Genomic DNA, 25,748 nt, shown 5'->3' with positions numbered 1-25,748 from the left:
ATTGAATCTTTTCACAGTTCGGAATTAAACTTTCTCCACTGCTAACTGTGGGCAGTAGAGAATGGCAGCGGGCTCTGAGCTGACAGCCCTGCCCTCAGATCAAGCTCGCAGGGGCCGCNTATTTAATGGGATTTGACCAAGGGCTGCCACCAGCACTAAGCACCACACACACGGACCCATCGGAACCTAACCCTGTGTGTCCAGTGTCATCACCGTCCCCACTTTACAGCAGGGGCCGTGCTCCCGGGTGACGAGCAAAGGCGAGGCCACAGGGCAGCGTGGTCTGCACCTGAAACCACAGGGCCTCCTCCAGAAGGGCTAGGTTCTCGCCACGTTCTATTTCGCCGACTTTGGCTTGGCTCCTTTCCCCAGCAGACCTTCTGTGCAAGCAGCTGGTGAGTGACTCTGCGGATGGCCTGACTTTTCACAGCTTCTCCTTTCTACAGATGTGTGAATGGACATTGCGATGGAGGCACGGTGCTGCCCACTCAGAAATCAGCAGGCCGGCTGAATAAGTGACAGGTGATTGAGAACCAGCTGAAGACACCAAGTAATTGCATTTCAGAGGGGAATTGGGAAGAGAGTCCCTGTGCAGCCTCCTGGCGTTCCCTCTGCTGCCCCTCCCCCTGGGTGGGTGGGACGGTGGGAGGGACCCTGGCATCCTGAGCTGAAATCAGGGGCAGAAGCCCCAGCAATCCTGTGCTTGGCTGGTCACCTCTTTTGGGTCAGTGTGGTATTACCACATCTGGACTAGAGGTTACATTTGAGGGACATGGCTCTTCTGCTCCCCTTAGGAGGGAGTCCAGACAGACTGGACTGAGGAGAAGGGCTCTGAGCCAGCACCCACAGCGTGGGGCCCGTCCATGCAGCTTGCTGAGTCTTGATGCCCTTGCATACAACCCAGAAATGGAATGATGTGACCCTCAGGGTTGAACACAGCACGTCATCAGAAATAGTGCTTACTTTTAATCAGCATATATCTAAATCCACATACAAATGGTTTTGCTGGGCAGGATGCCTTCTCTGAGATGACCGCTCTCTGGACAGAGGGCAGGAGGCTGCCTGTCCATGCTGTCTCCGTTCTGACCCTCTGCGTGAGGAGAAACGGGAAGCAGGGGCTACGCTCCACTCTTGCGCTGAACTTTTGTGCTTTCATCAGAACATCTGGCCTGTACGTGTTTCCTCATGTGTAAGGGATGGCCTGGTGCAGCGTCCGTCCACTGGCACGGCTCAAGAGCACGAACAGGAGGATGTGGCCAGTCCCTCTGAAACGTGGTCTGTGTGGCAGGGGTGCAGCGTGACATCACGGACCCTTCTCTCTCCATTAGAGGGTGCAGTGGCCCCAATTATGCCTAGCAACTTCCAGTGCTTAGAGTGAGAAAGTGCAGAACACACGAAATNTCTCTGGGCAGCAAAGGAGGCCTGACCGGCGCCCAGATCTGAGCCAGCTCCTCTTACGCGGGAGCTTAGCCGCAAACATCCGAGGTCGCACCATCGCACGGCATTAATGACCAGTGGGCTTGCTTCTGAGCCAGGACGAATGTCTACTTCTGAAGATGCGTTGGGAGGGACATAGGGCGACCGTGCTGCCAGGACCAGGGGGTTCAGCCAACAGCACCCTGCCAGGCCTTACACTCCGAAAAGCCTGAATCAACTTCCCCTGTGGAAAATCTTCCTACTGACGAATCGGACATCAGTACTCTGTTACTCTACACCGACGTTAGTGCCCATAATTATTGCTGTTAATACTACTTTTTGTTCAGACTGTATTTAATGGGATTTGACCAAGGGCTGCCACCAGCACTAAGCACCACACACACGGACCCATCGGAACCTAACCCTGTGTGTCCAGTGTCATCACCGTCCCCACTTTACAGCAGGGGCCGTGCTCCCGGGTGACGAGCAAAGGCGAGGCCACAGGGCAGCGTGGTCTGCACCTGAAACCACAGGGCCTCCTCCAGAAGGGCTAGGTTCTCGCCACGTTCTATTTCGCCGACTTTGGCTCGGCTCCTTTCCCCAGCAGACCTTCTGTGCAAGCAGCTGGTGAGTGACTCTGCGGATGGCCTGACTTTTCACAGCTTCTCCTTTCTACAGATGTGTGAATGGACATTGCGATGGAGGCACGGTGCTGCCCACTCAGAAATCAGCAGGCCGGCTGAATAAGTGACAGGTGATTGAGAACCAGCTGAAGACACCAAGTAATTGCATTTCAGAGGGGAATTGGGAAGAGAGTCCCTGTGCAGCCTCCTGGCGTTCCCTCTGCTGCCCCTCCCCCTGGGTGGGTGGGACGGTGGGAGGGACCCTGGCATCCTGAGCTGAAATCAGGGGCAGAAGCCCCAGCAATCCTGTGCTTGGCTGGTCACCTCTTTTGGGTCAGTGTGGTATTACCACATCTGGACTAGAGGTTACATTTGAGGGACATGGCTCTTCTGCTCCCCTTAGGAGGGAGTCCAGACAGACTGGACTGAGGAGAAGGGCTCTGAGCCAGCACCCACAGCGTGGGGCCCGTCCATGCAGCTTGCTGAGTCTTGATGCCCTTGCATACAACCCAGAAATGGAATGATGTGACCCTCAGGGTTGAACACAGCACGTCATCAGAAATAGTGCTTACTTTTAATCAGCATATATCTAAATCCACATACAAATGGTTTTGCTGGGCAGGATGCCTTCTCTGAGATGACCGCTCTCTGGACAGAGGGCAGGAGGCTGCCTGTCCATGCTGTCTCCGTTCTGACCCTCTGCGTGAGGAGAAACGGGAAGCAGGGGCTACGCTCCACTCTTGCGCTGAACTTTTGTGCTTTCATCAGAACATCTGGCCTGTACGTGTTTCCTCATGTGTAAGGGATGGCCTGGTGCAGCGTCCGTCCACTGGCACGGCTCAAGAGCACGAACAGGAGGATGTGGCCAGTCCCTCTGAAACGTGGTCTGTGTGGCAGGGGTGCAGCGTGACATCACGGACCCTTCTCTCTCCATTAGAGGGTGCAGTGGCCCCAATTATGCCTAGCAACTTCCAGTGCTTAGAGTGAGAAAGTGCAGAACACACGAAATACACGTTTGTTGAGTGAAATCAGTAATTCTACACGGCGGGGAGCAAGGAGGACGGGCCTGTGAAGGAACACAGGGGACCGGGAATTCTGGATGCAGCAGAAGAATGAAAACAAGTGTGGTCGGATCNAGCAACTTCCAGTGCTTAGAGTGAGAAAGTGCAGAACACACGAAATGCACATGTTTGTTGAGTGAAATCAGTAATTCTACACGGCGGGGAGCAAGGAGGACAGGCCTGTGAAGGAACACAGGGGACCGGGAATTCTGGATGCAGCAGAAGAATGAAAACAAGTGTGGTCGGATCCACACTCATCCTTCCTGAGAGATGACGGGTCCTGAGCAGGAAGGGAGCCTCCCCAACAGTGCAGATGCAGGGGGAGGGACGTGGACAGGGGACAGCAGCCGCACACTACTGGACCCCATCCTTTCTTGTGGAAACGCTCTGAGATGGTGCTAGAGAGCAGGTGCCCCTGGGCAGTTGGAGCCTCTCCCTTTCCCAGAAGGAAGCAGTCTCCCAGGTCTGCACACAGGCCGTGCACCTGCTGTGGATACACAGGTAAGGACAATAAGCATGCGATTGTCCCAAACCAGCCACCCCATGGCTCCAAGTACACAGTCGACCAGAAAAACATATTCCTTAAACTGAATTATCTGGGTAGACATTCTTAGGTTGTGGAGGTGAAATTACTAACGATACATAACATTTTTTGAACACATACCTAAGCCTCTCTTATTTTTTACAGAAACACCTTAGCAGGTGGACGAGCTGATGGCACATTCCCAGAGTTCTCCCAGACCCAGGCAGCGAGCTCTGGGCTGGGTCCGCCCCGTGTTTCCTTCCCCAGCCAGATGCTACAATTCCAAGGTGGGAGTTCTGGGACCAGGAATGTCAAGAGTTTTCTGCGTTCCTGAAAAACCCAGTGATGGCTGCTCGCAGCACGTAGCAACCCTGCCCGCCGCTCAGAGCACCTGGGGTTTTCTCACTGACCTTTCCAAGAAATGTACTGTTGCCCCCAGTTAAAAAACAACCTCTGGGGGCATCTGGGGGGCTCAGTCAGTTGAGTGTCTGACTCTTGGTTTCAGCTCAGGTCATGATCTCAGGGTCGTGGGATTGAACCCTGTGTCCACCTCCGTCTTCAGTGTGGAGCCTGCTCAAGGTTCCCGCTCTCTCCTCACTCCCTGTGCTTGCTCTCTCTCTCTCTCTCAAAAAACAAAACAAAAAAAACAAAACAAAACAAAAAAACAAAAAAACCCACAAAAAACAAAACAAAACAAAAAAACAACCCTCTTTACTGTCAGATGAAGGAAAGTAGGGGAAAGTCAGAAGAGCTGTCCAACAATTCCTTATTTTTTTCCGCATTTGTATCTCCTGCCCTTTCCTTCCTTCCTGGCCACCAGTGGGCTTCCCCCCACCCAACTGTGCCTTCCCAGCAATCCAAACCCTTTTGAATTTCCTCAGTGCTGGCTCTTGGAGTCACTTACAGCTGTAAGCTGTTTGTTTTGTCCCATCACTGGAGCCACGGAAAGGTGTGTCCAGGCGGTGCCGGCACCTGCGAAGTGGCCGCGTCTGCGAGAGGTGCAGACAGGCCTGCGGCCGGCACCGCGGGGCCTGCAGAACCACGCACGGCAAGGCGGGACGCCAGGGCCTCGGAGTTTGTCCTCGTTTCATCATTTCTGCCGGTCTCGAGGGGGGAATCAAAGGCAGGCACTCAGCAGCGCACCGCGGTGCACAGCGCCGAGCCCCGGCCCGTTCAAACAACCCTTGCCAATTTCATCGCCATCTTGCAAGTGTGGGTGTGTTTCGTTTTTATTAATGTTTTAATGACTTCGCCCTCTCCCCGGGTCCTCGGGGAGATCCGCAGGCTCTGGACCTTTGCCTTTGAACATCCTGGAGTCAAGCATCAAGAGAAGGTGACAAGGGCCGGGAGGCCCCCCGACACGGCCGCTCCCGCGTCAGCCTCTGCAATTACGAACACCTTTCCAGCTGCCGGTAATTGAAACGTGCGAACCACATGGGCGCCGGTCAATAACGGCGCCCGCACACAAATGACACACGGGCTTTCCAGGGCCGCCATCCTGGGTGCTTTGCTCTTCACCTTTTATCCTTCTCACCATCATGACTTAATCCACTCTAATGAGGCGCGCTCCACGGCCAGAGCCCGGCGGCCACACAGCTCTCCTGGCACCGCGCGGGGTTTGTAAGAAGTTTGAAAGGAAGGGACTCTGCCAGCCTTCCCGGAGGGGAGCCGAGCGCCTTTCGCAAACTTCCCCTTCGCCATGTAGCTTCCTCCACCCTGGCCCAGGACTCGCTGGCCAGCGGGCGCTGTCGCCATCGCAGGGTGGGCGTGGGCTCCGGGTGGCCTGCCCACACATTTAACTTGGCGGCACACATGTCTGTCCTAGCTTGAAGGACACGGCTGGTGGCCACATGTCATTGTTGACAAGCAGCAGGTGACGGCCAGCAAGCCGCGAGAGCGCGAATCCCTCTCGCCCCCTTCTCCTTACCCATCTGTCTGCGCGTCCTGAGCTGCAAGTGCCCCTGTGCAGGTGCAGCGGCGAGAAGCGCGCGGGCGAGGTGGTGTGGCGGACACACTGGCGGCCGGCCGGGCAGACAAGAACCTGCTTCCGCCTGATGCGGCTGCATGTTTTGCAGGAGGAAACAAGGGTCACTTTAATTGGCGAATCCCATATGTTCTCCAGGCTCCGTCACAGAGGTCTGCAGCGCGGTGGCAATTCCTGCGGCTCACATGTCGCCGAGCTGCTCTTACACCTGCCCCACCGCCAGCCCGACTCCGCGGCAGCCTGTGCTAATAATTAGCATCTCCTCTTCCACTGACTTCACACTGCTCAGCCGTGTGTCTCGGTCCCAGAAAGCGCCAGGCCTGTGTCCCCTCCCAGGTGCAGGGGCGAGCCCGTGGTCTGCAGGGCACCACCAAATCGCTGAACTTCTCCAAATGCGTGCAACGCCGCCAGCCCTAGATGTTCATATCTCATATTTTTATAATTAATACAATATTTCACTTTAATGGCTTTTTTCTGTTGTTGAAAGCAGGGAAAAGAAGAAAAGAGAAGCACAATGCATTGAAAGCTCATGGGATTAACTGCATGGTCTTAATAAATGTATACACATCCAAGGCAGGGAGAAAAAAATGTCGCTGTTACACGGCTTGAACCTCCCCTTTTTCTCCAGCCTTAATCTGATTTTTGCCAATTCCTTTTGATCTATCAGGGGCAGGCAAGTCAGGTCCACAAGTACAGATGGGCTAAATATGGAGATTAGCCCCTTCTCCTCCTGCCTCAGCTCCTAATACCTGATTAAGTCTAGAATCGCACGATTGTCTCGGAGCCGGCTATCAGAGTGGCCGGGCTCAGAAGGGGGCAGGATGAAGGCTGATTTTGTAATGGATACTTATTTTATCCCAGCGCTCTAAGGAGATTAGGCCTGGGGGTGTCACATTAGCCGTGATCTCTGGGCCCCTGGCCGGCTCTGGCGGTTTTCAAACACCTCTCCTAGGCCTTAGAACAAACAGGGAGCCTGGACCCAGAGGCCCCATGTCGGGCATGAATAATTGCCCACTGCAAACTGTTTCAAGATCACAAACTGCTGTGTAAATTACTCAGTTTGGGCTGCAGTCGGGGTGATTTGTGGTGACTTATTGAATCTTTTCACAGTTCGGAATTAAACTTTCTCCACTGCTAACTGTGGGCAGTAGAGAATGGCAGCGGGCTCTGAGCTGACAGCCCTGCCCTCAGATCAAGCTCGCAGGGGCCGCGCCGGAGTCAGGCGGGGCGAGCCGACCGGCCCTGTGCTTCAGACGGCGGCCGGCGGCCGAGCTGCTCCGCCACGTTATGCCTATTCAGCATAAAACTGAAAATAGCTATTGAAACCAAAAAAAAACAAAAAAAAAAAAAAAAAGAAGGGGGAGGAGGAGGGAGGGGGGAGGAGGAAGGGAGCCGCTTCTTCTTTGGAATCACCCACACGTTTTTGGCACGATCTCTCGGGCAATTTTCCCACCAGCACATCCAATTTATTTTTTGTTTGTTTTCAAACAAGGCACATTTCTTTAATTAGTGAAGGCAAACAAGTTAGAAACAGAAAGAAAAAAACAAAAGTTTAAGAATTCTGGTCGGGGAAACGATGTGATTACACCACATTGAATTCAGGGGACTGAGCTGGGCGGGTCGGCTCCCTTCGGAGTCACTCAGGGTGAGAGGACTTCCCCGGGTGTGGACAGCCCAGGTGCCAGCGCAACCCAGCGTCCTTTGAACAGGGAGCGAAACGCTTTTGTCTTTCAAATGCATTTGTGCGCAGGTTTTTGAAGGTTCTGTTAACTGGCGTGTTGCCTGCCCTGGTTCTATGCAGGAGGCTGCTTAGAAAAAATTAATTAGCTACTATGTATTTTTTCTTTGTATCTACCTGATTTTAGTTGTTTTTTTAAAATAGTCATAAAACCAAAAACAAATTATGTAATATCAGCAGTAGTGATGAATAATTTTTAATCTTGCCAAATATTTTGGAAACAATGTGAGAATACGGACAATTGCTCTAAAGGGCTTTTATGGCAAAGAAGCCCAGACAGTATTGGGTGCTGATAGCTGTAGCAATCTGTTTTCTAATTATCAAGACACTTACCCTCAGACATCTGAACATAGAAATATTTTTAATCACCTATCATTAAGGAAAGAATCAAAGTTAGAATATGGAAGTAAAAATGTAATTAATTACCTATTAATGATTATGTATTAGTTAAAAGGTTAGTGCAATTCTTTAACATGCATGTTTATTTTCAGATTTACTTTTATTTTGCTATATTTTTAAAATAGGTATTGACTAGGCATTCATAGCAATTAAGAGTTTCTGAGTTCATTTCTGAAAATGTAAAAGAAATGCAGTCTACCTATCCAGAGTATCCTGCCTGTCCCTGAATGGAATAGCTTATTATGTAATTACTAATGTACATTTATCACCTAGTAAAGACCAAGAAAAATTGAGAAGCGGACCCCAGATATATTGTGCTTTGTTTTAAAGTAGGATTAGCAAATGGAAAAAAATCAATACAAGTCTGCATTGTAAAGGTAGGTAAATTTTACGATCCTCGTTAAAGCCAGCCTAGTTAACTATTCGCCACGGCATTTACCTAAATTACAGAAAGCAAAGCAATGCTTGGAAGGATAAACTGGCCTCATTCTCAAACCAGCACATCTACCATGCATGGTTTTGTGTTCATTGTGAGCTCACAAATTCCTGATAGATGTGCAAATAACAAAATAAAATATTCTAAACAAAGAGGCTTTGTGTTGGTAGGGTATGAGCTTGTAAGAACAATCTAGATCATTGTTTTGGTTCTCAACTTCATTTGGATATAATCTAACTAAACTTAGACCAGGTTATTTCTCGTGGAAAGATTATACCTCATAGAAAAAAAAACGTATTTCTAGGTATTTAATTACTACCACATTCACAGCATGGCACTAGGCTCTTTGGTGATACCTGGGTAAGAAACTTCTAGAAACTTCTGACCTTTGAAGATTTACGGGAGTGTGTGTATGTGTGTGTGTGTGTACAGAAGGAAGGGAGGTGAAGAGAGACTCGTAATAGTAACAAACATTCTACCTTCTTACTTTCATCATCTCTTCCAAATGCTTCACATGTAATAACTCAATGATGTTGGGAGGTGGACCCATCATGGTCTCCATTGAACATGGTGAGAGATGATGCCAGCTAGTGCACAGCAGAGCTGGGGCAGGAGCCCGTGCTGCTTGTCTCTGGGGTCCTTCGTCTTCACCACACCCCTGCCTCCTATCCTGAGGGTGTTAAACGCAGGAAAGTTGACATCCCAGAAAAGGCTGGTGGGTGCGTAGCTGAGGACCGGGGGACAGAGCACAGCTGAAGTCAGGCTGAAGAGGGGTGGGGGCATCGGGAGGCAGCCCACCTCCATGCGCAGACACACCAGCACCTGACCTTCACACAGGGTTAAGGCTGAGGTGCGCACAAAATGAGGTAAGACTGAGTCGGTGGGACCTTGTACTGAAGAACTTGAACCAAAAATGACTGAGGCTTACATATTATTTTTTAATAATCATATCTCTGTGTAGCTGGACTAGGAACCTAGGCTACTTTCATCTTGTTTGTGAAGGCCATACAGCATTCTTGTGACTTGTATTCAGTCTTTAGCATCCAATTGAAGTATTATCTGCCATTTGTGATGGTCTACTGCAAACACCTCTCAACTCTAAATAGCCCCTGTGTGTAGGCTTTCAGGCCAAGCTCGCTCTGGGAACCCTGATCGGTCTGTAGGAGATATTCAGCTACTACGATGGGTGGGTCACTTGGAGGCGAGGTCCTGGGTTGCTCAGAGTCCTCAAGGTTGGGGAGGGGCAGGGAAATGGGGACTCAGCTCCCCACTTTCCACAGGAAAGGACACAGTGCAGAAGCAGTTTGGTTCGGTTGTCAAGAATACTGACAGGCATCTGTAACCCAGAGCCCATGAGGACAGACAGCAGGGTTGGACACCTTGTTGGGCTTAAGTGTGCCTGTCATTCATAGGATGTTTCTGTAACTTCCTCTTTTCTCCGGTGACAGTGGAAGATCAGGTGCCATTTCTTCCTTCACAGGCAAACTCTTTGCGAAGGGGACCCAGGACCAACATTTCCTACGGGTGCTTCATTCTGTTGCAGTATTGTAGCGGGAAGCTCACTCTTGGCCAGGCAAGGGAGACATGCTGTGGCTTCTGAGAGAGCAGGGACATGGTAGGTCAGTATTACAGGGAAACCTCCAAACTCAAGCTCTTCTGAAGCCAGCCCCACATTGTATGCTTTTCTCACAGAAAGAAAAGGATTCAGTGCACACATTACATGAACATAAATTAGTCTTACAGATAAACTCCAGATGATTGATGATTTGATGAACATAGGTGGTTAACTAGCAGGTTGGGTGGTCAGACTTCCAGCTTGGACCCCTAGCTTCACTACTTTGTTGCTTCGAGGCTCTGGGCAAGCCACTGAAGTTGTGTGTACCTCATCTCTTCATCTGTGAAATGGGAGCCATAGCACCCAGCTGACAAAGTGTGTTTCAGTGCCAAGAACATAATGAGTTCTTGTAAACATGAACAGCATTATGCATTAAGCACCTACCATGTGTCAGGCTCTGGTAGAGATGAGACAGAAACTAAAACAAAGAGACAGACCCTGTCATCACAGAGCAGGGAGAGATGCAAAAAGTAATCAGGAGAGTGACATAAGAGAGGGTAATTTCCTTGAAGAAGATAAAATATCTGTTGTGCAGATGCATTACAAATTATTGACCAATGAAGGGAGAAGACAAGGATGGTTTGATCCTGGTACAGCCTAGGGGAAGCTCAGGCTGAGAAAGACCTTGAACAATGGGATGGGCTTAGAGAGAAGAGAAGAGTTCCTTTTAAAATTCCAGGGTATGTGTTCCAAATTTGCAGCTGGAGGACCGTGCTGTCAGGGGACGAGGGTCTGAGGCTGCAGGCCAGGTGTGAGAGTGTTTGAAAGTGTAGATAAATCCAGAATTTTTATTGCAGGGATCGGCCTTCATTCTGTGCATCAAGATGGAGAAACGTGGGGGCGCCTGGGTGGCACAGCAGTTAAGCGTCTGCCTTCGGCTCAGGGCGTGATCCCAGCGTTAAGGGATTGAGCCCCACATCAGGCTCCTCCACTAGGAGCCTGCTTCTTCCTCTCCCACTCCCCCTGCTTGTGTTCCCTCTCTCACTGGCTGTCTCTATCTCTGTCAGATAAATAAATAAAATCTTTAAAAAAAAAAAAGATGGAGAAACGTGAAGTGTCAGAGCAAGTGAAAATCACCACAGATGCCACCGGGGATCCAGGTTAGGCCAGCCTTTGGCGCACACATTGCCTTCTGTAATTGCCTCTAGACACGACAGATTCCACTGCTCATACTCTTGCAACACTGCACACCTTTACCCAGGAAGCTAATTTTTGAGCTACTTACCAAACGTTTGCTTGGTACCACTTTATATACAACTACACCCTTTCTGACTCCTTCAGTAGTTCCACACGGCAAGATCTCGTGGGTGAGAGGACAGCAGCCACTGGAAGGTTCGTCAGACATGGGTCTGTATATTTTATTACTGTAAATATACTCCTGGGCATTTGCAGGTGAGTTTCATCACTTCTCTATGTATATCCAGAGATTTATGATGATTACTTCAATATGATTTTAATTATCTAGTTTTTACAGTCTTTAAATACATGAAATCGATTGTTGCATAAATTTTGCAAGTATTAGAATCACTATCACTTGCCACAACCAAATCTGTCTAAGTGAAATATAATTTGTTCTCATCAGTGTTTCTTTTCCAGAAAAAGTGATAAAAGTCCTGATCCTCACATTCCACAACCAGAGATTTGGGGTCAGTAAGTTTGGACCAATGACTTAGAATCTGCATTTCAACAAATACTCAGGTTATTTTTATGCAGTTTGAGAAACCAGATAAGCCCCTCATATCTTGACCTCCTGAACCTTCTCTCTTGACAATAGCTCATTGAGAAGCAGTGTTGTGAACAAAGAGTAAAATAACAAAAAAGTTTGACATAAAAAGGCGAGTCAGTATTTTTAATGCTTTGCCATTTGAGGTACAAACAATAACCTATTCATTTCTCCTACTTGCTGTGAAGCCTTAAATCCCTCCATTTAGGATGTTTCCCAATCCAGCTCTCATCCCCTTTGGACCTGTGCAGAACGAATGTGTTTGCTCTGTCTTTCTATCTCCATACCTCTATCCACGTGGCCACCATGTGACTCGCCTGCATGTTCACTTCTTCATTTGCATATTATTTCAAATAGAACAGACTTGCCACACTCGCTTTTCACTGCAGTGCAGAATATAGGACTATTTTCTTAAGTTAGCTGAGTCCAGTGCCCTGATTTAGACACTGCAGACTTATCTTGCTGCTTCATGCACTCCCGGGACGGGCAGCGGCAGGTCCCACTCACCATCAGGCAGGAGCACTGACCCCCCGTCGTACTAATTCACAGCCTCATCCTTCAGGGCCCTCGTGTGCGGAGGGCTCCTCGGACCCAGACTCTACAACAGGACATCCTTGGGGTTAGGAAATTGCTCCAAGGAGAGGCAGGCAAAGGTCAGATCTCAGAATGGAGGCAATGGTCCTTCGAAAATCGTAAGGGTTCATTCAATAATTGCCCAGCTGAAGTGAGCCGTGGCCCAGACCCTTGGGTTACAGAACATGCCATGGGCTCTTTGGTAATGACTTGGGGCTCCCGCCGGGATGCTGGCTGTTTCCGAATACCTATGGCCACCGTCCCCCAGCCCTGCAACATGCCTGTCAATCCTGCAGGTTTATTAGTAGAGACTAATCAATAAAGGTAGACACAGCGCTCTTTGACGGGGCAAGCAAAGCCTGCCTCGAGCAAGTCACCCCTAGACCCTCACTGAGCTCCTGATCTTTGATCAATGTTCCTGCTCCAAATGTGCCCCCACTAAAGAGACGACAGAATAAGTAAATCCTGTCTCTTTCTGTTGAGTGTGTGGGAGGGGCCCAAAGAGGAGGCCGGGATGTTCTGGGAGGCCGTGGGTACCTGTCTTCAGGGACAGCTGCATTCCCTGAGGGTGTGCCCTTGCTGGAATGATGCCATGGTTTTCACTGGGACATCGTTGTTCAAGTTCCTCTCCTGGGTAACCACCTCCCTCCTCCCCTCCATATGTACCCACAGGTATGCCTTTAAAGAAACACAATATTTATTTTAAAAGGTAATTTGAGACATTGTAATAATATGTATTAAAGTATAAGTGTATTAATTATCTTGTAAAGTGGAAAAGTATCTCTCAGAGGTAAACCTTTCTAATGTTGAAACATCCCTTTATCGTCTTCTAAGTACATATATGTCTCCTGAGCACATTAAAATTGCAATCGTTATAGGCACTTATTTTTTCCCAGTATAGTCTCCTATATTTAAGTTTTCTATCCTAGAACATTTGGATAGATGCATGCTTCACTCTTACAAACAAGGCCAAAAAAATGACCTCAGCTTAGAATCCTGACTGCATCCCAGAGTTTCCCTAAGAGGCAGTCCTTCAGTGGAATCACTGTGATTAATTGTGCGCACATGCTAAAACTCTCACACACATTGTCAAGATGCTCTATGGAAAATTCATGCCAAATTTTAAAATTCCACTGAAATTTTGAGAGAGGTGACTCAGGGAGTCCTGGATAGAACTCAGCATCTCCTGCAGGATACCGACAGACCAGACGGAGCCCACTAAACCAGCTTTCATTTTATGTGGATAAAATCACGTTAACCAATGATGTCACAACTTTATTGGGTGTTTTTATTTCTTAGATTTCTATGCTTGTGTTTTCTGTTCGTTGATCTTTTGTAAAAATTAGGTATTTAGAATAACTGACAAAGGGATTACATCTTTTTTCTCCATTTTGGGTGATTTTGATGTCATAACCTTTGAGGTCTTCCAAGGCTAAATGTATTTCACATTCTCATTCCTCAGATCATAAAAAGAAAAAAACTTCGCTCTGTACAGTAATTCTCTGATCTATTTGAAGGATATTTTTTCAAAAGATATAATTTGAGTTTCTGTCATTTTCCCCCCAAATACTTACTTGTGGAAATTATTTTCTGAATGATGTTTCCGTCCTCAGTGTGCAGGCCTCACGTCTGGCTGTACAACTGGTATAACTGTCTGAGGGCCTGTCTTGAGGTCTGTTCTATTCCACTAAACATCAGCCCTCAGATGGGTTCTGTTTAATAGGCAATGCCATCCAATGTGAGGAGTGATGAGACCCCACGCGTCACTCTTATTTTTAAGCAGTTCCTTGCTGACACTTTCTGTTTTGTTCTAGGTGAACTTGGAACTCTCTGTTTGAACATACAGAAATCGCCCTGATCTTGAACATGGGCTGGGGACGGACTTTAACCCGGGGTATGAATGTGAGAGCAGCTAACACTTCTGGGTGGTCAGCACCAAAGTGACGGTGCTTTGTGTATCATTATCCTTCACTCAGGGCAATGCTGCTACCACCATCTTCTGGAACAGAAAGTTGAGACAGAAAGGAGCCTGGGGCGATGTTCAGACCAGGTGGCATGGGGACGCATCCCATTCCACCATTCGATTCAGGCACAGAAAACACCCCCCTTGATGGAGGTGACGTTTTCTGTCAGTGACGTCTTCAGCCTCCTCCCACAGAGCTCATACACCCAGGAGGTGAGGGCACAGCAGACAGGGTCTGACAGATGTCCACGTGTCTTTCTAAATTGTCCCATGATGTTCTCAGTCCTCAGTGACGGACTTGTTCCCAGAGCCTTAGAGGTTTTATTGCTGTTAGAAAAGATGGGTCTTTAACTTATGTGTGTGTATATGGAGTGACCCTGACAACTCTTTCTGTTGTTACCTTGTTTTTGAACTACAACATTGATGAATTCTGTGATACGGTAGTTCACACATGGTTGTTAATCTCTGGATTTTCAGTACAGATGATCGCGCCTTCTACAAACAAGGAAAGAATATCTCATCAGTATCAGGGCCTATTTATCTCACTTTGGTTTCCTTCTATTATGTCTTTGATTTGAAGACTGTAAAACATGCTAAGTAAAAGAGGATACACCTGAAACTAATAGCAACTTGGCTTATTTCTGATTTAATAAAAGACTCCTGATCTCTCATTAAGAAGGAGGTTGGCTCTAGACCTTTGGTAGATGGCTTTTCTGAAATGAGCACTTCTTCTTATTTCTTGAAGGATTCTTTTTCCTTGAATAGTATTGAACTTTGTCATAATTCTCTGCCTCTAATGAGATTGTGTGTTTTGTTTTTTTTCCCTCTTAATATATTAATCTGCGTGAAAAAGTTTCTTTAATATTTTTAATAGTGTGAAGTCTAACGGAAACACATAATCTCAGCTCATATTTGTCTAAAAACATCTTCATTTCCCTTGAATCTTAGAGCAATGTTTGCACTGAGTATAGAATTCCAGAGCTTTATGCAGCCATCCCTTGTCTTCTCTTCATGGATATCCCTCATGGGTGCACACAATAATTCTTCCTCTTTGATTTTAAATCACTTGACAGTGACGTGGTTGATTTCTGTTTTCTCTGAATCTTGCTTTGAGTCTGCTGGTTTTTGAAAGCTGTGAGCCAGTGCTTTTTATCATTTGGAAAGTTCTGGGTGGTTATTTCTTCAATAGTGCTTCTGTTTTGTTCTCTCACTCAGCCTCTGCCCATCCCTCTCTCACCCTCGATTCTATCGATTCTGTACTTTCCTATCTTCGTGCTGGAGTTTGGACATGATAGTCTGACTTCCAATTCACAAACTCTACCTGCCGCCTTAACTTTTGAATTAATCCAACATTGAACAAAGTAGTGTGGTTTGCAGTTCTAGGATGCTTATTTGATTACTTTTGCTCATTTTTTCCCATTTGTCTGTATTATTTTCTGTTCTACTTTATGTATTTATTCATAATTATTTTGACATCCTTTTCCACTAATAATTATTTTTGAATTATCTCTTGAACTTCTTCTATGGATTATTTTATCTCTTGATTCCTTTTCACCTTTTCTTGCTCTGTGTGTGTACGTGTGTGATATTTTAAATGCATCAAGAGTTTGTGTATCATACATTGTAGAGGCTCTGGTTTATGTTATATTTCTCTAAGGAGTATTGAATTTTGCTTTGACCTTTGCTGCTAAATTTGATTTTCTATTTTTTATTATGAAATCATTGAAAGTAAGTTATATTTGCTATTTATCTATTATTGTTATCTCTTATTTTTATTAATTATTATTTTATATTAGTCAGGTTCATAACATGATGGCCGGCAATTCTCTATACATTATGCAATGCTCACCACAATAAGTCTGGTTACTACCTGTCACCATGCAAAGTTATTACAATATTATTGGCTATATTCCCTATGTTGTACTTTTCATCATGATTTACTATTTTTTCAATGTCCAATTTTTGCATGCGTATTCATAGCTCCATTGTGATTTCTCCTGCAGCCTGAGAATTAGATGAGTTGTTTGATTTTGAGTAGATCAAGATGGAGCTGTCATTTGGTTGTTAAGTTGTTGTATTTTTGCATTTGCCGTTGACACCCAAAGGAGGGAGCAAGGCAGGAGGCAGTATCAGGGCTGAGGACTCATACATCTCTTTTTTATCAAGAAGGAAGCTCTTTCCCAGGTGCCCTAACATACGTCCTCTTATAATTCTTAGCAGACCTTGGTCCCTGGACTAATCACTGTCAAAGGGGAAAAGCCAATCGTGCATTATTCTTCAAAGTCAGGTGCATGGTACCAAAGCAGAATCAGTTTCAGTACAGAAGAAAGGAATAGCTGGTGCGTCATTAATGAGCAATGTTTTCCACAACCCACTGGACGGTTCTCTAATCTCAGTTTACCTGAACTGTTAATACTAGTTGACACATTGGATCAATTGCCCTTCTTAAACACACTTTCTTCAGGGGGCTATTGGAAAAGTACTCCCAGTTCTTGTACAACACTGAATATTCCTCTTACCTTCATTCTCTGGTTGGTAATACTCATCTGGTTATTTCAAAATGTCATCTGTATATTGATGATTCACAAATGGTACCTCCAACCAGACTCCTCTCCTGAACTACAGTCCCATAAATTCACTGTATTCTCAATATTCCAACTTAGATGTTTAAGAAATATCTTGACCTTGTCTTAAAACTAACTCAATATTTATCTCAAACTTTCTTCTCCCCATCTTACTCATCTTGGTAAATTATAACTACATTCTTCAATATCTTGAATTAACATCTGAGAGTCGTACCTGAACCACCCCCCATAGGTAACTCAAGAAAAATTTCCGCCACTCCTATATTCACAATATATACAGACCTCAACTACTCCTTCCTTTCCTGTCTTGTGAGATTCCTGCAATCATATCCCAGCTGGCCTTTTTGCCTCTCACAGTGTGTTGTCAGAGTAATCAAGGTGAGGCTCAGCATCTGCCTTTGGTTCAGGTTGTGATTTCAGGGTCCTGGGACTGAGCCCTGTGTCGGGCTCCCTGCTCATTGAGAAGCCTGCTTCTCCCTCTCCCTGCTTGTGCTCTCTCACTCTCGCTCTCTCACTGTCTCAAATAAATAAATAAAATCTTTAAAAAGAGAATGATCAAGGTGATACTTCAAAAACATATCGATGATTGATAGAAAACAGAATTTTATTTAAAATAGTATTTATAATAGCATCAAGCACATCGTATACCCAGAAATATAACTAAAAATTACCCAACTCTTCTGCCAAAAAAAAAACCCTATAGTTTAATAGATTTGACAAAAATTAAAGAAAACTAGCCAAATTGAAAAGCATACCATGTTCATAGACTAGGAGTCTCAATACTATTAGTATGTCTGCTCTCCACAAATTAATCTATAGACTTCTTGCTTTTCTAATAAAAATTCCATCAGAGTGTGTGTGTGTTGTGTTGTGTATAAGTTGACAAGTTAGACTAACTTCTTATCCTATTCATAAATTCAGTTTTACTGAATTATGATTATAAAAGTGTAAGGTAAAAATAATTATCTAGGAGATGACACAGAGACATAAATTTGTGAACTGGAGGAGGGAAAGACTTTTCAAACAGGATGTGTACACACATACACACACAGAACGTGTAAGAGAAAACATTGATAAGTTGCACTGCCTTGAAATTTAATATTGTTATTTATCAAAAGAATCAAAATCAAGCCAGAGAGAGAGAGAGGAAGGGAGGAAGGGAGCCAGGAAGAGAGAGGGGGAGAAAAAGAGAGAGAGAAGATATTTGCAATAAGAATACCAGTCATTATATCCAGAATACATAAAAAATCTCTACAGATAATAAAAGGAGAGGCAAATAGTAAACGAATCAAGAGACTTCAAAAGATTCTAGATAACATAGGATAGCAAAATGGTCAATGGAATGTTTTAAAGAGTGCTTCAGGTTCTATGTCATCTGGAAAGTGAGCAATAAGACCGTACCGAGTTAACACTACTCCCGTCTCAACGCTCAGATTTAAAAAGACGGGATACTGAAGGTTGTCAAGAACGTGGAGTAAGTTAGAAGAAATCACATGCTGCTGGCAGGGTGTCCGTATCTACTCAAGCTGCATATGTGTGCCCTACGCTAAAGCCTATCGGCCTCTACGTGCATGCTGAACACAAATGAAAACACGCTCGCGGCAGAAGACGTAGGGAACGTGACATCATTCCTAATAGGCAAAGCCAATTGTCCCCCAGCAGCAGAATAGTGAACTGTGCTATCGTCACACGATGGAGCACAATACAGCCACAAAAAATGATGGGATACACATGAACAAGTCTCAGAGATTTAATTTTGAATGAAAAAGCCAGACACCAAATAACTGTGTAGTCCCGCTGAGGGGATTTCCCGTCTCTCTTCACCTGGAGACCTGGCACCCACTTCCTTTCTGACCCATATCACTTGTTACTGTCCCTTCTCCCACTCAGATCCCACAACACCACTTTCTTCCTGTCCTTAAACTTGCTGAGACCCTGCCAAGAGCACCTGCTCTCCCTGTGCCCGAAGCACTCTTCTAGCAGGCTTAGTGTGGACCAACCGTCACTGCTCCAGGCCCCTGTGCAAATCCTTCCTTCCATCTTACTGTGTGGTTTCCCATCACCGTGATCGTTCCCTGAGGCTTCTGGATTTGTTTACCCACCTCCCTGCACTGGAATAGAACCCCAGGAGGGCAGGCATTGGTGGGATTTATTTCGTATCCTCAGAACCTGGAAGAACACATGCTGATTAAGGATCATGAATATCTTCCAGAGTTAACTGCATGAGCAGTGCTGTAACTTACGCCTGCTGCTTAACACTTCTGCACACTCTCCACTTTCCTCTTGCGTGGGTGACCTGTTCATGTTTATGTCCTTCTGATGTCAGGTGTTTCTTTTTCATCTCCATGAGTGTCTCCCACAATCCAATGCATCCCCTAGGGAGATCGCTCAGACCATCCCTGAGAGTACGCTCTCTATCCCGTCCCATGAGAGTTAGGGTCTCTGGCAGTTATCTCTGCTTCTGGTCAGACTGATCCATAGTAAAGCAGGTCACATGTGGGGTCACGGAGAGGTGAGGTTTTATCCATGTGCCGGCCCTGCAAAATGCCATTTGGCTCTGCTTTTTTGGCACAGAAGAACCAGCGTTAGCGTCGCGTCCCTGAAGACTGCTGGAGGCGTTTCTCCTTGGGTGGAGCAAGGAGAGACGTCACAGCTGAGCCCACCGCGAGTCTGGATGCCAGGTACCTGTCACCTTGCGCTCGCTGTCTGTTTAGCAATGGCAGATTATAATAACACAGCTATCGGAGGGGAGTCTTGCCTCCCAGGACCCCTGGTGAGGTGTTTATGATTTGTTCGGGGGCATTAGCAAATTTTGCTCAAATGTGCATTGGACCATGTTTCTGCACATTTCATGAATAATGAAAATGAAAGTCTAAACATTTCATGTGCAGGGATTTGAGTATCTCAGGGAAGACAATCGCCGAGGTCTAAGAACTTACTCAAGAACGTGAGTGTTGTAGCTTGCATGTGGTGTGCCCTGCACGTGGCAAATTTAAATCCCCCTTTGAAGGTGGTTCACAAGATCTACATTCTTGAAGATGGTGGATTTTAACAAAAAGAAAAGGGAGGAAAGCTTTGAAATATTCAGAATGATGCTTTGTATGCCGCGTGCTGAACCCAGAATGCATTCTAAACACCTCGCACATTAATGCCTTTGACCTGAGTTCATCTATGAAGGTTACTCTATCAGTGTACGATAAACACACTTTTTCAGATCGTTGCTCTGATCTCTCCTCCAGGAAACAGCTGGAAGCACGTGACGCGGTGTCCTGGCGGGACGTCACTTCTCAGGGGCCCTAAATGTTCATGGTACAGTTGCTAGCAGGGACCTAGTCAGACACCCCAGGGCAAACACCTGCCCAGAGCTGTTGGCCTTCATGAGAGGGCCATCAGCACTGCCTGTGTCCCCTGCTCCTGCCTGGCCCTGTCCAGCAGGACACCCGTCCCCTTGGCTATGGCTCTGCCATCCCAGGGTACCCCCGTGTCTGTCTCTGGCTGTGTCAGCTAGTCTCGAGCCTGGTCCCCTGAGAACAGAACTCAGCTCTACCATTCTGCCCACACACCAGGGCCCCGATTTCACCTGGAAGAGAAGCCACTGTCCCAAGGTGGCCCTCGCTGACCTTTGGCTACCATGCTGCTCGCCCAGCTCATCCCACTCACCCCACTCAACTCAGCTTGCCCGGGGCCCTCCACCCTGCTCTTCCCTGGGTCTGGACCTTCCTTCTCAGATGCCACAGATCTCTCCCTCCTAATCTTTTGGTCTCCACTCAAAGTCACATTTGGCCTCGTCACCATCCTAGTTAAAAATGGCCACACCCATTCCGTACCCCAAGTCCCTCTGTACCCTCCCTGTGTTCGGTTGCCTGTAAAGATCCCCAGCAGAGGCACAAAAGTCTGATTTACTTAGCTCTCCCTTATCTACCCCCCACACCCCTGTCAACTCCATGACAGCAGGAATTTGTTTTCCATTTTCTTCACTGTGTGATCAAGGTAAGAATGCTTCACCTGCAGTGGGTACTTAACAGCTACTTGTTCAGTGGGTAAATCCTCAAAATCTCTGAAGGTGTTTCAGGGTCTCTAGACTGAAGGGTTAGTCCAAATGTGCCCACTATACCCCCTGTCATTCCTGGGCCCCGGGGACTTCGGGCAAGGAGCCTCTACAGAGGTGTGGCCTGCAGGGACGCAGGGGCGGAGAGTCCCTGCCCAGCACACAGATGGTGACGAACGGGCTTCCCGGCTGGGGGCCTGCAGAGGCTCCCCCCCTGTGCTCCCTCATTGCCTCCCAGGAGCACCTGCTTCTGCTCTTGCTCGTGGGGTCACCCCAGGACAGCAGGTGGCACGTGGTGAACCCCAGTCACTATCTGTATAGAAGCTGGAGGACACGTCCCCCTCCCCCCACCGTGGATGCAGGGAGCCCTCAGGCCACTCATGTTTCCCTGGCTTCTCCTCCTGCGTCTCCATGAGCACCTTGAAAACCCGCCCCACGTCTACATCCCACCCACTTCTATCCCCATTTCAGGAGGGCTGTTTGTGCATGGAAAGTATATAAGTGAAAATAAATTATTCCAAACACCGAAGTGGGCAAGTCCAAGTTTTCTGAACATTCAGCAAACCTTTATCTTTTCTGCAGCAGCTTACCTCAGATTGTCCCACTGTGAGAACAATTATAATGTCAAAATGCTCTCTTCAGGGAAGAGCTGGGGGTCCTCCAAGGGACACAGAAAACGACTTCGTTTTGTGAAAAAATCATGTCATTTTTAAAGGGAATTTGGGAGCCTTGTTCCGTAGATACTGACTTTTAAAATAGCAGAAATGTACTAAATGTTACTTTGACTCATTCATCTTAGGAATGTCCCTGTCACGAGCTCGGAGAATGAGGGCAGAGCCAGGCTTGGACAGGCTGGTCCAGTGGTCCCTGAGTCGGTGTCCCCAGGACAGCTGGAGGGTGGTGGGCTGCCCCTGGCAGACCCTTCTGTGTGCTGGGCCTGGGCGACGCCGCCCCAGGGACCTTCCCCACTCCCGGAGCTCTGTCTTCAGCAGGGATGCCTGGTGCTCAGAGCCTCATGCTGGGATGCGTCTCTCTCTCTTGGCTCTTGTCCTCTCCCAGCTTCAGCACATGAGGGCGGCCTTCCCCTGGTTTCCTCACTGCCCGCTGCTGCCCTTTCTGTGGGTCATTTGCCCCTCACCACCGGTGGCCCAGGAGTTGTCTGTGCGGGGATAGTTGATGCCACTCCTCCTACCTTACCACAGGTGATGGGGCCGCTCCCCCTGTGCCTTCCACGCCCAGCACACCCCACGGAGCCTTGAACGGGCTTACTAAAGGGAGAGTGCTGATTCCCATTCCAGTCTCCCCATTGAGTTGCATCCCTCAAAATTCAGATGCTGAACTTCCTGCACCCAGGACCTCAGAATGTGGCCTAATTTGGAAATTGGGTTGTTGCAGTTTTAAATAGTTAAGACATAACTAGTCATACAGAAGGAAGGTGCATCCCAATCCGGGTTGACTGGAATCCTTGTGAACAGGGATGTTTGGAGACAGACGAATACGCAGGGGAGGCCATGAGAAGCTGGGAGGCCATGGCCACAGCCAAGGATCCACGAGAGGCTGGGGGAGGCCTGGAGCAAGTGCCTCTCCAGGGCCTGCGAAGGGGGCGCAGCTCTGCACGCTCCCTGCGGCCCCCACACTGCACCCCAGCAGCCCCAGGAGACCAGCACCAGCCCCCAGGTTTGGCCTCTGTGGTCTGTGATGGGGCCTCACATGGAGAGACAGAGGCCCTTCCTCGTAACTGAAGTTAGAGACACATGTTGTACGTCTGCTTTGGACGACAGATAATTCCATTCAACCCTTGCATGTAAACCGATAAATGAGCCTCGGAGAGATTAAATAACGTGCGAGGAAACGACAACTAAACACAGTCATCAGCTTGGAACCCCGCTTCCTACAGCCAGTGTCCATGATCTCTCTAGCTCCCCATTCTTTCCTCTAAGTGTGCATTCCAGGCTTACAGAAAGTGACCCTCACACCTGACTTCCCAGCGCTGGGAGCTGCGCAGGGGCCACAGCTCTGAGGGTGAGTCGCACGGCCCACCTGCCATCGGATGCCATCCTGAGGAGGCTTCAGCCCACCCTGCTGCCCGTGCTGGCAGGAAGAGGAATCCCCGCTTGCACGGCCAGCCCTGGGTGTAACTGAACCCCCACTTCCCCTCCTCAGAAGGTGACGGAGGCTGGTGTGGAGCTGGCAATCTCTAGATGGGCCCCAGGGAGGACATAGGACACCAGCAGGGACCGCTCTTCATATTTCCTGGGCAAACTGCATGTGATGGGGGCAGGTTCGCTGCCAAGGCCGCACTCTGCGAAGGACAAGGACAGGCGTGGCCGACTGGGCAGGGTGGGTGGTGACTGCCTCCTTAGCACAAGGAAGAGGAAACTCCTGGAACGAAGGGGTGGCATGAGACTGCATGGGTGGAGCCCTGGCCTCTGTCTTTGAACCACACACTTTGTAGCCAATGGTCACGGCATCAGCTCCGTGCGTTCAGGGGAGCACGCAGAACAGAAAACAGTAACGTGATGGAGGTGAAGAACAATACTAAAACTTCAAAATGACGAGCGGGGATGTCTGGCATGGGTCATCTCAAGAAACGTGCTGTCCTCCACCTCCGTGGCCATGAGTCCCAGCTGCACAGACGACGTGGGTTCACTGTGTCTCCTGCAGAAGTTGTCCTCCTGGGGCATCTGGATGGCTCTAACACCCCGTTCTTTATGGGGCGGCAGCAAGGAGCCCTCACATGGCCCATGGACCTCACTCGATACGTGGTCCAGCCAGGACTCAGGCCGGAGATTGCTGCGGGGAGAGAGCGGTGCTTTTGCTGAAGAGACCGCGAGGCCCCTAAAGCTGGAGTGTCTTCAGCGTGTGTTCTGAACATGGAACATGCCGGTCTTGTCCAAGTTCCAAGAGAAACGCAATGCAGATCACCTTCCTCTGGAGGGAGGTTGGGTGGGAAGGGGTGACTGCAGCCAGCTCCCTCTGCTTGATGCCCATCTCGGGAACAGGGAGCAGCATGGGGCATGGGGTGGTGGCCCTGGGGCAGGGGGACCGTGTCCCGGAACCCAGTGCCAGCAGCCCACACCTTTGCAGCAGCAGAAGGAAGTGCAATTCCAGCTTCCCTCTGGCATCACCATCAGGCAAAGCTACCATAAGCCACGGGAAGCTTTCTCAGACCCTTCAGAGTCAACACAAGTGATTCGAAACAACAACTCCCGGACTTTGGGTGAGCAGCATGGAGAGGATGTGGCTTGGCCACAGGATCTCAGATGCAGATGGCCATGCAGAGTGCTTCGGGCTTCCAGAGCCCGTAGGCCGGCGATGGACTCCAGACGCTGGGTCTGCTTGGGGGGAGCTGACCCATCCTGTGGAGGGGGCTCTGTGGCCACCAGCACCGTGGCCCCACAGCATCTGGGGGCCTGAGAAGCCACCTGCAATAAATGGACAGGTGAAAACTGTAATTGACAATGTGTGGTGTGAGGCCACGTTTGCTCTGAGATAGTCCAAACACATAAGGCTGCTGGAAGGTGTGGGTCACAGGGACTTTCTTTTCCCTGTGCTAGTCACAGTTCTGTAGAAATAAACTACAGATACACAAATCCATCACTCCATGCACAGATAACCCTGGCGCTGTACCTGTGTCCAGACATGGCTACACCTGTGTCCAGACATGGCTACGTTGTCTCCAGGATCAGCGGCCCCTGATCCTACGGAGCACATTCTGGATTTTTCCTAAAGGGATTGCCATATCCTGGGGACACTCCTGCATCTGTGATCCGGAAGGACAGAGGGAAGGGGGGAGAGGGGAAGAAAAGAGAAGCAGTGATAAAAGAGGGGAAGGAGGAAGAACTGGAGAGGCGGCTCTCACGGAGATTTCATCCGCTTCTTTGTTCTCATTTTAATAGTAAGTGGAGCAAAACTTCATGACAGTTGCTCCTTTTAAAATGAAATTATTAGACTGCTAATTGCACAGACTGGAGAACAAGTAAAACAAACAATCAAAAGCTTATTTCTATTTCCTTGCTGGACAGTCTGTCCAAACCCATGAGCGCGATCCAAAGGCAGGGCCTGGGAAAGAGCCGTGTGCACAGCGCACTGCGTGGCCCGTCCCACGTGTGCACAGAAGACTGAAAGTGAGAGAGGAAAAGGGAAATCTATCTAAAAGAGGATAATCTCCACCCTTCGCGCACAGGGGAATTGCTCTTCCTGCAACCACCGGAGGAAAGTGGAGGAGCGGCGTCTGAGACCAACGTGAACTGCCAGAGGCCTCAGCAGCCACGCCATTGGATCAGCCTGACACCTGGGAGCAGCGGGCTCCTCTCTGCCTGTGGCCCTTCCAGTCCCGGCGAGACCCTCCCTTCCCCTCGCTGCTCCTTGGCTGCGTCTCCTTCCCTTCCGCTACCTGGCCGGCTGTAATATGTTTTTTCTCAGTGTTCGCTCCGTAATGATCCCTGTCTCCTACAAAGGCCACAGTGCAAATGAGATGTGACACCACTGGAGTGAGGCAGTGTTTAAATTGAAATATTATAGGGAGGGCGGCACACTGCAGACCTTTGATGGTAGCAGTCCGGGTCTCAGAGGGGAGCTGTGAATACAGAAGCCATTGTCAGCTGTGCAAAGTTCCTCATCATTTCCAAGAGGGAAGGGAGCCGGCAGACAGAGTCAATAAAAATAATTCCTATTGGGTAAGCAGAATGGAGGCCGCGAGCATGCTAAGCTGATGGCCCCTGGCTTTGGAAAATAGAGCCAAAGTGCGTCATTCAGCTTATTCAAAATGGCTTAAAAGCACATTTATGTATGGCGGACATGTAGTCATATCTTTTTGTTAGAAAACCGAACATGTAAATACAAATCATGAACGAAATGAATCTATCAATTGAATTACCTTAAAATGTTTTAAATTAACCCCAGTCACTATGAGGGGTGGCCTCCGTGATTGTGAAGGTATCGGGGTGAACTCTGCCCCACCCCAAAGCAGGACGACCCATGAGGGTGTTTACACCCTTTTACGTAGTTTAAGACAGGCTGAGGATGACGTTCAACAAACATGTATAAGTGTTTATAACT

This window comes from Ailuropoda melanoleuca, chromosome 3 (assembly GCF_002007445.2).
Source record: "Ailuropoda melanoleuca isolate Jingjing chromosome 3, ASM200744v2, whole genome shotgun sequence".
Lineage (NCBI taxonomy): Eukaryota > Metazoa > Chordata > Mammalia > Carnivora > Ursidae > Ailuropoda > Ailuropoda melanoleuca.
This window is presented reverse-complemented; position numbering follows the sequence as displayed.